The 14,864-nt window shown below is 42.0% G+C and overlaps 1 long non-coding RNA gene across 2 annotated transcripts; it reads left to right on the top strand.

The window, feature by feature from the left end:
- The first annotated feature begins 9,005 nt into the window (after positions 1 to 9,005).
- On the top strand, positions 9,006 to 12,237 carry LOC132646488 (uncharacterized). 2 transcript variants are annotated; one of them, XR_009584783.1, is made up of 3 exons: positions 9,006 to 9,068; positions 10,931 to 11,141; positions 11,717 to 12,237. It is a non-coding gene; the product is annotated as an uncharacterized LOC132646488 (long non-coding RNA). The 2 variants fall into 2 exon arrangements; XR_009584784.1 differs by having other exon boundaries at positions 9,013 to 9,072.
- The last annotated feature ends 2,627 nt before the right edge of the window (positions 12,238 to 14,864 follow it).

Raw genomic sequence — 14,864 nt, forward strand, 5'->3', positions numbered from 1 at the left:
GAGGATTGGAGACTTTGAAACGGGTGAATGGACAGGCAGCTAGATCTGGAGCATTGGCTTTGGTGCTTCCTGGACTGGAGGGGACATCCCGGGAGTTGGTGTTTATTGGATCCAGGTCTCTATGGCCATCTCCCAGGTCCAGGAGGATCGAACTGTGGGCCTGCCCTTCCACATACTCCAGTGAGAGCAGACCCCCAGATTCAGGGACCCTCTGCTCTAGCAGCCAGACATCGATACTCCCTGCTCTCCTGAAGGCAGTGTCAGGATTCCTGGGACAGCATCCCAGCCTCCAAGCCACGGTTCTGCTGGTCACCCTATGGAGACCTGGTGAACAGTAGAATTATAGGGATCCCAGATCCAAGATGGTGAAGCCCAGTTGTCTGAGTACCAGAATGCAGTGTCATGCAGGACTGTAAGCCTCTGCCCAGCTCCCTTTTGAGGTACCCCATGGTTGCTACCATGCCCAGAGCCCTTGGTACATCTCCATCTGTGCCTGCACCCCCACACTGTGCCTGTGCCTGCACCCCACCCTTTGGGGCTCCTGAACATCCCCCCTGCCCTGCCCTGCCCTTCAATGCACCTGCATGCATCCTCAACCTCACCTTTGCCTCAGCTGCACCTGCACCCATGCCTGCACCCCACCCTTCAAGACACTCACATCGCATTGACAGCACCCATTCTTGAGCCCCTAGACCTCTCTTGTCTTCCTGAAGACTACTCCAGACTCCAAAGACAGGTGGATCCAGTCTTTGGTGCAGGTTCCATGAACAAACAGCCAAGGCTACAGACAATCAGATGGCTAAAGGGCAAGTGTAAGAACACAACCAACAAAAACCAGGCCTCATGGCTCCAACAGAAACCTCCCCAAAAAAACAACGGATATTCTAAGGCAGTTGAAACAAGGAAAATGACCTTAAATCTATGCTTATGCAGTTATTAGAGGCACATAAAGGGAAAACAGACAAATCTTTCAAGGAAATATAGGCAAATAATGCCAAATAAATAGAGGCTGTCATAGATAGACAGGAAACCACAATCAAATAGGTGAAGAAAATTAATAAAATTATTCAAGACATGAAAACAAAATTAGAATCAATAAAGAAAACACAAACTGAAAAAAAAAACTGGAGAGTGAAAACTTAGAGAAGAGATCAGGAACCACGGAGGTGAGCATTACCAATAGAACACAAGAGATAGAGGAGAGAATCTCAAGCGTTGAAGATACAATTAAAGAAGTCGATACATCTCTCAAAGAAAACATAAAGACAGAAAAGGTCCTGGCACAAAACATCCAAGAAATGAAGGACACTATGAAAAGATGAAACCTAAGGATAATAGAAATAGACAAAAAAGATTCCAGGCTCCAAGGCCCAGAACATATTTTCAAGAAAATCATAGAAGAAAATTTCCCCAACTTAAATATACAAGAGGCCTATAGAACACCAAATAGACTTAGACCAGAAAAGAAATTCCTCCAGCTACATAATAGTCAAAACACTAAATTTACAGAACAATATAAGAGAAAAAGACCAAGTAAAATGTAAAGGTAGACCTATCAGAATGACACCTGTCTTCTCAACAAAGATTATGAAAGCCAGAAGGGTCTAAGTAGATGTCATGCCGACACTAAGAGATCACAGATGCCAGCCCAGACAACTATACCCAGCAAAACTTTCAATCAACATAGATGAAGAAAACAAGATAGTCCATGACAAAACTAAATTTAAACAATATATATGTAGCAACCCAGCCCTACAGAAGATACTAGAAGGAAAACTCTAACCCAACAAGATCAACTACACCCAAGAAAACACAGGATATAAATAACTTCACAACAAATAATCGAAAGAAAATAAGCACACACACTATCACCACCAACTTCACAATAAAAGAAACTAACTCCAATAGGGTACATAGCTAAAGAGAGAATTCTCAACAGAGGAATCTTGAATGGCCAAGAAGCAGTTAAAGAAATGCTCAACATCCTTAGTCATCATGGAAATATAAATCTAAATGACTCTGAGATTCCTTCCTAACACCTATCAGAATGGCTAAGCTCAAAAACTCAAGTTACAACACATGCTGAAGAGGATGTGGAGAAAGAGGAATATTCTTCCATTTCTGGTAGGAGTGCAAACTTCTATAACCACTTTGGAAATCAATTTGGTGCTTTCTCAGAAAACTGGGAATAGCTTTACCTTGAGACCCAACTACATCACTCCTGGCCACATACCCAAAAGAGGATCCAACATACAACAAGGGCACTTGCTAAAGTATGTTTGTAGCACCTTTATTCATAATAGCCAGAAACTGGAAACAAACTAGATGTTCCTCAACCAAAGAATGGATACAGAAATTGTGGTACATTTACACAATGTAATACTACTCAGCTATTAAAAACAAGGAAATCATAAAATTTGCAGACAAATGGTGGAAACTAGAAAAGATATCCTGAGTGAAGTAACCAAGACCCAAAAAGATACACATGATATATACTCACTTATAAGTGGATATTAGCCATATAATATAAGATAAACATACTAAAATCTACAGACCTAAGCAAGCTAGGACCCTAGGGAGGATGCCTAATTCTCATTCAGAAGGACAAGCAGGATAAACAGAAGAGAGGGAACAGGATGGGAGCCTACTACAGATGTCCTCTGGAAGACTCCATCCAGAAGGGGATTGAAGCAGATGCAGAGACTCACAGCCAAACTTTGGGCAGATCGCAGGAAGTCTTATGGAAGAAGGGAGGGATAGAAGGACCCGGGAGGGGACAGGATCTTCGCAAGGAGACCAACAGATAAATTTGGGCCCAGGGGGACTTCAGAGACTGATGCATCAACCAAGGACCAAGCATGGAGAGGACCTAGACCCCCTGTTCAGATGTAGCCCATGGCAACTCAGTCTCCAAGTGGGTCTCCTAGTAAGAAGAACAGGAGAAGTCTCTGACATGATCTCTGCTGCCAGCTCTTTGATTACTTTCCCCTGGCATGGTGACCTTACCAGGCCACAGAGGAAGAGGATCCAGGCAGTCCTGATGAGACTTGATAAGCTCTGGTCAGATAGTAGGAAAGAAGGACTCCCCCTTTTCAAAGGACTAGAGAAGGGATAGGAGAGGAAGAGGGAGAGAGGGTGGGGAGAGTTGGCACAAAAGGAGATGAGGGAGGAAGCTACAATAGGGATACAAAATGAATAAACTGTAAAAAAATAATAATAATAAAATAAAAATTTAAAAACTAATTAAAAATTGGCATATACCTAAGTAAACATTTCTTAGAAGAATGCATACAAAACGGACACCAAGAATTTGGAAAGGGGAGAGGGCATTCAACATCACTAATCATCAAGAAAATGCAAACCAAAACCAGAATACCACATTGCCTCAGTCCAGAAAGAATGGCCACAGAAAGACTAGAGCTAATTAGCATAGATAAGAAAACAAAGAAAATGTAACCTTTGTGTGGTGCTGAAGGGAACGTAAATTAGCATAGCTGTCAGTGTTACCGTTCAGATGGAGAGGTATCCTGGTTGTCAGACCCCAAGGAATACCCCAAAGTCACACTGCACAACAAACTTCACACAAGAGATTTATTGGAGGGAAAGAGCCCAGGTGCATGGCTGCCTCTGCGAGAAACAGCAGAGAGAAACAGCAGAGAACTGAGCTGAGGACAGGTTTATGTAGGATTTCTTGAAGGGGTGAATGGAACTTCATGGGGCAGAGATTTCCAGGGTGGGGATTCCTGGAATTTCAAGCCCTGAGGTTGGGCTTATTTTGTGTGGGTACTTATTTTTTTAATATAACTTTTATTTATTACAATTTATTAACTTTGTATCCCAGCTGTAGCCCCCACCCTTGTCCCCTCCCAATCCTGCCCTCCCAATTTCATCCTCCCTCCCTCCCTCATCTCCTCCCATTACTCTGTAGGGCAGGGCCTGGGTCCGGTTGTTAGGGCAGAGTGTTCTGTGGCTCGAACCTGGCAGTTAGACATCTTCAGGGAATGGGCCTGGCCGCCCATCTGCCTCAAGGGGCTTATGAAAAAAACATGTGGAAGTTTCCCAAGAAATGGAATATATTTTTCTAAAAGTTAAAACATTGAAATGTTCTTCACTTAAATCTAAATCAGAAATCTATATCATCTTTATTTTCTATTCATTTAACTTAGCATCATTTGGATCTTGAAAGTGTTATATAATGTATTTTGTAACCTGATAAGAAAAAAAAAATGTTGCTAGATTAGATATCTCCCACCACAGCTGCTGAGCTAGAACAAGGGTCTCATAAGACACTGAAGACAACTTTCATCTCTTTTCTCTATGCCTACCGCTAAGATCCACTTTGAAAAAATATATATAATGTTTTATATTTCTTTTCTCTTCTGCGGATGAAAGAGTTACTTATATGGTCTCCTGAAAAGGATTTTCAAAGGCAGAAGAGTCACAAGTTCAAGACAAGGCTACAGACTTCCAAGCCAACAGGCCCCGACTCCTCAGTCACTCATGGGCAACTGTCAAAATTGAGAATGGTGGGGGAGAGAGAAAAGCAGGCTTAACAGCTGCTAAACAAGATTTTCAGGGCAGATCAAGTTGAGAAGAAAGATTCCCTTTCAAAATGGCTTAAATTTACAACTTCATAAATATAAGACAGATAAGACACAGAGGCTGTTGGCCTTGTCAGGGGGTAAAGAAGAGGGAAGGAGGAACTGGCTCAAATGAGAGGCTCAGACAAACAGTGGTGATTCCATGATCCTGAAATAAATTGTAGCCAAACAGTCCTGAGTGTGCGTGTGAGCCAAGTGTCAAAGTGTACTGAATGTCCTGAGCCTCATGTGCGCTTCTCAGGAGGCCAGGGCTCAGTGCTTCTCCCAAAATGATCTTTAGATTCACAGTAGCCACGCAGGCAACCTCCTGTCAACAAACAGCCATGAAAATAGCCCTGGCCTTTATGTCTACTGGCCCATGTCCTCAAAAAAGTCAGCATGGAGCTAAAAGCAAACAAGCACAGTGCATGCCAAGAAAAATGAAGTAACAGTCTTTTGACACACTTCATGACTTCCCACGCTTTGTATGTTTTTAAGAGAAAAAATCTATACTTATTCATAAAAATTATCTATTGTTGTCCAGCAGTAAATTTTTAACATGGTATATTCATTTAGTGGAACACAGATCTGCCTTATAATACATAAACTTACAAAGATTTTTTTTATTTTTATTTATTACAATTTATTCACTTTGTATCCCAACTATAGCCCCCTCCCTCATCCCCTCCCAATCATGCCCTTCCTCCCTCTGCTCCTCCCATGACCTTCCCCCAATCCACTGATAGGGGAGGTCCTTCTCCCCTTCCATCTGACCCTAGCCTATCAGGTCTCATCAGGAGTGGCTGAACTGTCTTCCTCTGTGGCCTGGTAAGGCTGAACACTCCCCTTTGGGGAAAGGTGATCAAAGAGCCAGCCACTGAGTTCATGTCAGAGACAGTCCTTGCTCCCCTTACTAGCAAAACCACTTGGACACTGAGCTGCCATGGGCTACATCTGTGCAGGGATTCTAGGTTATCTCCATGCATGGTCCTTGGTTGGAGTATCAATCTCTGAAAAGACCTCTGGGCCCAGGCTTTTTGGTTCTGTTGCTCTCCTTGTGGAGCTCCTGTCCCCTCCAGGTCTTTCTATCTCCCCTTTCTTTCATAAGATTCCCTGCACTATGCCCAAAGTTTGGCTATGAGTCTCAGCATCTGCTTTGATATAAGGCAGATCTGTGTTCCACTAAATGAATATACCACATTATTTAGGAAATAATGATGTGGGTTTTTTTCTTTCAGTTTGTTTATACGGTGGATTACATTGATGGATTTCCATATATTGAACCGCCCCTGCATACCTGGGATGAAGCCTACTTGGTCATAGTGGATGATTTCTTTGATGTGTTCTTGGATTCAATTTGTGAATATTTTACTGAGTATTTTTGCATCAATGTTCATAAGGGAGATTGGCCTGAAATTCTCTTTCTTTGTTGGGGCTTTGTGTGGTTTAGATATCAAAGTGACTGTGGTTTCATAGAATGAGTTTGGTAATATTCCTTCTGTTTCTGTTTTGTGAAATTGTTTAAAAAGCATTGGTGTTAGCTCTTCTTTGAAGGTCTGGTAGAATTCTGTGCTGAAACCATCAGGCCCTGAGCTTTATTTGCATGCGAGACTTTTGATAACAGCTTCTATTTCCTTAGGGGATATAGGACTAATTAATTCATTTGCCTGGTCTTGATTCGGCTTTGGTAAGTGGAATTAAGCAAGAAAATTGTCCATTTCATTTAGTTTTTCAAAATTTTTGGTGTATAGCCTTTTGTAGTAAGACCTAATGATTATATGGATTTCCTCAGTGTCTATTGTTATGTCTCCTTTTCATTTCTGATTTTGTTCAGTTGGATAGTGTCACAAAGATTTTTTAAAAATAGCAAGTTAAAAAATGGCTGTTATAAACCAGTGGAAATTGTTGAATTATATTTTGAAAGGGGAAAACTGTGAGTCTCATATATATTCAATATAAGCACACGTCAAAGACGCTTATTTAATATATGATTAGTTATTTAATGAAAAGAAATTACATGTCACAGCCAACTGAAGAAGAAAGACATTTTCTTGAACCTTTATTACAAACAATTTAGAAATAAAAAACATCACACACCAATATTAACCTGATCCAAAGCCTATTCATCTCAGTGAACTTCTCTATTCGGTAGAATAGGCACGCTGAGGCAACGAAGCTTCACTGGAACTCTACACTTTCACTATTGAATATATAAATTTACGTACAAATCTACAAAAACAAACTAAAAATCCATGATGTAGTTAGAGCTAGAGAAATGATTAGCTGTGTGTCAATTAGCTGGGAGTCTATTAGCTGTATTCAGTCCTTCCATGGAGAAACTGAAGAACCATAAATCTACGTGGAGGAGGTGAGTGTTGAAATGCATTTGACAGGGACAAACCTGGCTTCCTCTGGGGAGAGAATGAGACTGCCTTTCCAGTGGGCCGAAGTCACTGCAAGTTTACAGATAAGAACTGTTTACAGCTGCAGTAGTCAGTTACCTGAGGGGTACAGAGTAGAAAAATGGACCAGTTAGAGACAAGAGGCCACATTTTGGGGCCTTAGTACACCTGCTTTTCATTACTGCCTTCTAGGGATACTTTATAGACATTTTCACCAAATTAAAATTCAACGTGCAAATGAGCTTTTGCCAAATTAAAGCTGAACTTTGGGAGGCCACGTGCCATTCCAGCTTGTTTTCTACCCAAGATCCAGTCTTTGTCTCTTTGGAGCTAATTATTAATTCTATGACTTAGGAGGCATATGATAACCAGGTTACCCCAATATTTCATACCTTAGTTGTCAAAACAAATTATCCCTTATAATATGATAGCTTGTTCTGCTGTATGTGTGTATTATGTGTGTATGTATGTGTGTATATATATATGTATGAATATATGTATGCACGTTTGTATGTATGTATATACATACGTATGTATGTATGCATGTATGGCTCAGTAAACTGCAGCTTGAGACAGAATCTACCCAACTTTGTAAATCCCTTTTGACAGGAGCACAGCCACAGACCTCCTTCTCCATGTCCAATTTTATGCCACAAGAGCAGAGAAAGCTTTGTGGAAAGAGCCCAGAAGCCTCAGCAGTTCCAAAGCCAAAATACTGTTTGTCTGTCACAGAAAAACGTTTACTGAGTTCTATCTAGATTATGCTAGACTATTGGTAGGGGGTCGTTTAGAGGTTACTAGGTATGGATTCTTTTAGTTTTTAAACATTGCGTACATGTTTCTCACAATGCTTTACTTAGAGATGGAACAAAACCTTTCTCAAGCTATTTACCACACAGCAGTTATGTTCAAAACGCTTGTGAGAGATGTTTATGCTGTAGCTCCTCCCCTCTGTGAAGCTTTAGATACGTGTTGCTAAGATAAAGCCACCTGTTTGCTGTGTGGAGCTTTTGAATTCTTTTCCTGAAGTGACTAAAAATAGTTGTCAGAGATAGGAAGAGCCTGGCAAGGTGATTGTTTCGGTGACTATGTGCTGGGACTGTGTGAACTTTTAACCTAGGTTTTAGCCTTATGACTCTTAAGTGTTAAGGTTAAATCCAATTTAATAATTTGCCATGTTACAGCATTGGCTTCAGCCATTATGGAGACCACGTTTAAATAAGAGAATGTGCTTGCTCAGCACTTTTATACAGAGGAGTGGGTGACCTCTTCATTCGGATTTTATGCTCACTAAGGTCACAAAGCTTGTGTACATTTAAAGCCCCCATGAGGTATTTCTAGATGAAATAGATCAGCTAAATATGACATCTAAAGCTGCCCTGATCCTCATGCAATTCTAATCTTTTCCTAAGTTTCAAGATATTTTAAGTTGACCAAGCAACTCCAGGTACTGTGAGTGATCCCTGCTCCCAGAAAAGTCTCTTCACAACAAGCCCATCCTGAAAGGGTCTCTAAACTTATTTGGCAAAGTCTTCTTCCCTTGGAAACTGTCCTTACAGTATAGAACCCTAGGATATTTAAAACTATCAAGATTCAGAAAATGTTCTTTTTTCATTGCTTAACTCCATAAGAATTTGAAAACGATGCACCACAAATCCAAAATATTTACAGATTTAGAATTTTTACCTATTTGTGAGGTAATAGATAAATTAATTTATGGATTAAAATTACTTTTGAATCAAACTCTGCAGGAAATAACTCAGGTAATTAATATTAAATCTGGAACAATTCAATAACCTTTCAAGGACTTCGCATATCAGCCCTTCCCAACCATACTGTTGGGACATCTTAATCTACTCCAGTTAAGTGCAAGGTGTGTCTCCAGTTATCTGTCACTGATAAAGGTTAAAGTATCATAAATGCAAGTTTATTAGCTTGTTTTCTTCTCAGAAATTAGGCCTAGTTTCAAGGTGATCTCTATGGTAACCACTTTCACTCACATGTTTTCACATTCATACCCCTGGGTAAACTAGCAGGAAGAGCTCAAGGCAAGGACTCTGTGCCTGACCACGGGAGGAGGCGCGTGGTAGGTGAGCAGTGTCTGCCATTAGCACCACAGTGGGGAGCGGGGGAAGAGTTCTAACTTGTAATACAATTGGAAGACTCAATGAAAAAGGAGAAACAAAGGAAGAAAGAAAGAAAGAAAGAAAGAAAGAAAGAAAGAAAGAAAGAAAGAAAGAAAGGAAGGAAGGAAGGAAGGAAGGAAGGAAGGAAGGAAGGAAGGAAGGAAGGAAGGAAGGAAAGGGAGAGGGGTAGAGGGAGCAGCTATAAAGAATTTGGGGAGTAGAAAGAAAAGAAGGAAGAGTCGATCACAATCCAGAAGAGGGGTGGGAAGGGGGAAACCAAAGGAGGCCTGATGGGCAGTTCACTGAGCCGGGAAGGTTAGCCCCATAGTTGTGAGGCAACGGGGTGTGCTGAGGCTGACAGTGATACCAGTCCTGAAGATGATTTAGAAACAAGGAGGTGGTGGGAGCATTTGTAGACTCCTCCTCACTGAAATGGATGCTGGCTAGAGAGGACACTGCCAATAGCCAGGCCTTTTAAAGACTGGAAACATGTAAGTGTGTATGGAAACTCCAAGCAAGGGGTTGTTGAAAAAGACATCCAGGCAGAGGGAAATATTAAAGAGCAAGCTTGTGTTCTCAAACGGGCAGGAAGGGACAAGATCATGAACAAGGTCAATCTTGAAGAGGAAAGGCACACCTCTTCCATATCATCTATAGAGGCCATAAGAGCAGAGCCCTCTTATCTGTTTTTTCACAGCCTTCAGATCTGTGGGAGGGCACAGTCATCCACAGAGATGGAAGGGGAGAGGGTAGGACTTGGCTGTTGTAGAAAGTGGGAGAGGAGCAAGGACAAAATGGCTGAGATTATGATGTAAGGAATGCCAACAATGAAAGCAAAGGGGAACATAGGCCCAACTGAGAGAATGTAAACATTTTCCCAAAGAAGCAGAGAAGGAGCCAGTACAGACAGCTGAGATTGGAACAGCAATAGAAGAGGGAAGCAAACTGCAATTTCTCAGAAGGCATGAATGACCATTTCAAAGAAAGACTAAATGGAAGAAGACTGGAGCTTATCTACAAATCAGAAACTACAAAAAGATCCGAATTAACACAGACCAGTATCTAGTGGATTTGGCCACAAGAACAACACCATTTTTTTTTTTAAATCAAGAAAGTTTCCTACAAACATAGACTCAATCATTTTTCGTAGGCTGGAACTAAGGAATGAAGATGCCCATGGAAAGGTGAATGTGTTAGAAATGAGGGGTTGAGGATGTAGCTCAGTTGGTAGAGTATGTGCCTACCATGAACAACATCCCAAGTTCAAGCCTCAGCACTGAAAAAATAGCATAGTGTCTGTCTGTAACCTCAGCACTTGGGAGGAAAAGCCAGGAGAATCAGATGCTCAACGTCACCCTCAGTTTACATGGTGGGTTCACCATGGACACCTTGGATACATGAGACTGTCTCAAAAAAGAAAACAACTAAAGCAAACAGTCTGAGACAAAGGCCAACAGTTTGACAAGTCAGAAGAATTGTAGAATTTTCTACAAAACAGAAAACTAAACATACAGGAGTAGGTATGGGGGGCCAGCTGTTTCTGTACGTGTGTGTGTGTGTGTGTGTGTGTGTGTGTGTGTGTGTGTATTGGTGTGTGGGTGTTGGTGTCGCCATATCAATGACTTGGCTATCTTATAGGAAGAATACACGAATCAAGTAAAACTACTTAGTGAATGAAAAGAGCTCTGTTACTATTGCTATTTTCATTAATTGGAAAGTCTCATTTCTTGAATGTCCAAACCATGTATAGTTCCATCTCTTGTTGTCTATGAATGCAGTCAATGACTCAATGAACTTTGCCTTTACGATCCTTTCCTTGCAGCCTCAAAAATCCTTGATTGTTCCAAAAGGAACAATCCCAAACCACCCGTTTCTCCCTCAGACTGAGGAAAGAAAAACGCAATAATTACATCGGGTTGACTTTGTGGTTGCGGCACATCTGCTCTTTATGGAGACAAACTGCTGATGTGGAGGATCGCTGTGCTTTTCCTGTTAGCTTAATGAAGCACATATTTTCGCTCTGCATGTCCCAGGTAACTCTTGGGTCAAACCGTAAAGTCAAGCCTTTTATCACACTCTGACAGCGGTGGGGGGAAAATCATTTCTGGAAAATGCCGGGGGTGGGGTAGGAGGGTGAAACAGTGTTTTGGGCACTTTGGCTTGAGGTTTTCTCTACAGTTTAAAAACCACTAAAGACCCTGGCATGGTGGTGTGTGGTGATCCCAGCACCCTGGAGACGAAGGCGGGGAGAGGGGAGCAGCTTGAGGTCAGCCTGGGCTTCACAGTGCAACCTGGTCCCCAAACAAAACAAAGACAGTAAGGAGTTTTGAAAAAACGTTAAGTAACGGGAAAGTAATTAGATTGAGTCCCGGCAAATACATAAAGCCCATGTGGCTTGTGAGAGACTTTAACAGTGACCCGGATGACTAACGTGTTTAAGACTCTGGGTTAGATCCCCGGTTCTGTAAAACAAAGAAATCAAAATAAAATATAGACAACACCCATCAGTTATTAGAATGGCACAGCCTAAGATTTTATCTGATTTTCTCAGCCTAGCCTTTAATGGCTCAGCCATCTCTCCAGCCCTAAATTTTATTTCTAAATGTAGATTTTTTTTCCTGCTGTCAACATTTGATGTGAACTATGTGGCCTGTGCACCAGAACATTCTTCCTGTTTTGTTGCTGATTCACGAGTTCTAGAATGACGAATCGAGCGTACCTAGATGTCAGTTTCTTTGTGCTCAGTGGAGATGAGGATCACGGAAGTAATCCTGGCAACCTTGCTGGCCACAGTAAGCATCGCCCATACCATCCTTGTTTTGGAGGAAAGCGTAGCTGCTCAAGAGTCCACGCTATGAAAACAGCGCCTCCACCCATCAAACGTTAAGAACCGTTAGCGCCGGAGGCTGTGGCCTTAAAACAGAGACCATGGAAAAAAGAATCCAGGCCTCGCAACGGTGAGATGAGAGCCAGCAGAGACTCAGTGAGGGTCACGCTGGGGGAGGGTGGTGACAAGATGGGAGCTGGAACGCCTGAGCAGTATTTTAATTCATTTGTCATCATCCAGAAATTAACAAGAAGCCCCAAAAGTTGTATTGGAGGAGCCCTGAAAGAAACTTACTTCATTTATACCTGTGTTGGTTTCATTGGGTGGCTTTCAGTCGGAAGCCCTACATGAAGCTGGCATACTTGTCTATTGTATACTTCCTCACACCTCTAGTACACTTCCTAAGCATTCTCCTCCACCTCTTTCTCCCTCTCTTCCTTTCCCTCTCTCATTATCCCCTCCCCACTCTGTGTGTGTATGTGTGTGTGTGACACCTAAAGCCTGAGTAGAAGCAATGGAGAGCAATCCTCTCCGCTGGTCTTACATAAGAGCTGCACAGCAGCAGGTGTCCTGAGCCATCCTTGTCACATTCTGCTGAAGACATGAAAATCGCTGGAAGAAGAATGAGTCACAGGTGATACCTGCCACACACACTCTCCTCAAGGTAAACGCAAGTCAGGAGACAAGGCCACAGAGTCCCAAAATAGTCTGAGCCTGTCACTTACTACCGAAAATAATTACTCAAGAAATAGCTCTTTCTGAAGGGAGAAATTACCCCATCACCATAAAATGACACTGTCATGAGTCTGCTGGGTAATGATTTTTTAACAATTTCTTTGGCACTCACCCTGACAAGAAAATTGCAAATTAAAACTATATCAGCTAAAGGGAGTCCAGGATTGTTTTCTAAAAGCTTTTCTTAGTTTCAGTCTAGGTTTGAAATAACCATCACGAGGAATCCAATCAAGAGAATCCAAAACTATAAAGCAAGTGCCTGACTAAATCCAAAAGACCAGGAGCTTTCTGTGGGGGCAGCTCACTACCCAGAGTCCCAGGCACATGCGAGCTGGGAAGACAGAAATGCATCCTGTATCAGAGCACATGACAGTGCTCGCTAAATTAAACAAGGTCTGAACGGGCCAGGCACACTCATTTCTCATAGTCGAAGATTGATGTGTATATTAGTCTCCTTGCATGCGATCACAAATTTCCACACACTGAGTGGCTTGAAGCAACTCAAAATATTTGCCTAGTCCTGGAAGATAGACATGCAAATGAGGATGTGAAGAGGGTTGGTTCCCCCTGAAGATTCTGAGTGAGATTCTGTTAGGTGCCTCTTTTGTAGCTTCTTTCCTGTGCTCCGGCTTACACATGGATGGGTCACTCCGAGCTGTCTCTATCGTCACGTGGTGTCCTCTCCCTGTTTGCATCTCCACCGAAGTTTGCTCTCCTTACTCTTGTCATTGGGCGAAGGTTCATCGGAATTCAGTGTGTCCCCACCTTAACTTGATTACATCTAAAAATGCCACTTCTGAATAGTATAATCACATACCAGGGGGAAGGTCTGGACCATATTTTGGGAGGGGTCTCCATTCAGTCAATAATGTCAGGTCTCTTGGATAGGGTGTGACCATTCATCTCTGGTGTGATCTGGAACCTTGAGGCATTGAAGCAGCTAGGCATAAACCTGTCTCTCTTCACAATTACCTAACTTGCAACCAGCCAACTCTTGAGACCTACCATGAAGTCAAGTGTGGGGAATGGGACAAGGGAATTGTTGCTTTTCTATTAACAAAAACAAAACAAACAAACAAACAAACAAAGTAAAAAGTATTACCTAGGCATAGTGGTCAACACTATTGTAATCCCAGCACTTGAGATATAGAGACATGAGGATCAAGGTTGAATGGCAGCTCTGGCTGCATAACAAGTTCAAGTCCAGCCTGGGTTTCATGAAACCATGTCTCAAAAGGAAAAACAAAACAAGAACCCACCAAGCTAAACAATGAGAATGATTTGCTTTTCCTATACAGAGAACAAAGACTATGTCTATACAACACCTCACTCAGATTCCCTGGTGTTTTTCTCATGACAGACACAGAGAAAACTGATGGTCCAAGAGTCACCCATAGACCACAGTCCATGTCACCTCTGCCCCAAAGAAAACAAATCAAGCATGAGACTAGGATCCAGCTGTGTGTTCCAACCAAAAAACCTTCATTCTAAGAACTGCTTTGGCATCAAAAAGAGTATGATGATCCAAAAGCTTCTCTAGACACAAAGAAATGCCATAGAGGGACAGTTTCAATAGCCACCAAGTTAACTGTCCTCCCTTATTGCTTTTTTGGTTGCTTGGTTGGAGTTTTTTATTTTGCTTGTTTTTATTTTGTTGTTGTTGTTGTTGGTTGGTTGGTTGGTTGGTTTTGATATACCAATCCTTGAACTTTATCTAAACAGTAGAGAAACAGGCAACTAACAAAGAGAAGGATTTGGAAGAAATATGCAAATGTCCTAGTTGAACACAACTTCAAAATATCTGAGCTGCATTGCCTGGGGGATCAAAGACAATGTGGACTCACTCCAGTGGGAATGCTGCATAGACTCAACATGATTGTCCCACGGCCTCTCCTTGCAGCAGGAGAGGGAAAAAGCAGTGTAAGTGATAGAGAGAAAGGGATAAGGAAGATGCGAGTGTATGTGGGAGTATGTGGTACTCCACCTGCTAGCAGGAATACATACATGCTGAATGTAGAAGAACTCTCTCCCTTCATCTCCATAACCTTGTTAGGATGCCTATTCATAGAAGAGGAGGCTAAGGGCTAAAGCGTTGAGAGCAGTGTGCTAGCCACATTGCTAGTCATTGATGAACCTACTGAGACACCTGGGACTCTGAACCAAGATGATTCCAAACAAAAGAAGAGAAAGAAGG

The sequence above is a fragment of the Meriones unguiculatus genome, chromosome 11 (genome assembly GCF_030254825.1).
Source record: "Meriones unguiculatus strain TT.TT164.6M chromosome 11, Bangor_MerUng_6.1, whole genome shotgun sequence".
Lineage (NCBI taxonomy): Eukaryota > Metazoa > Chordata > Mammalia > Rodentia > Muridae > Meriones > Meriones unguiculatus.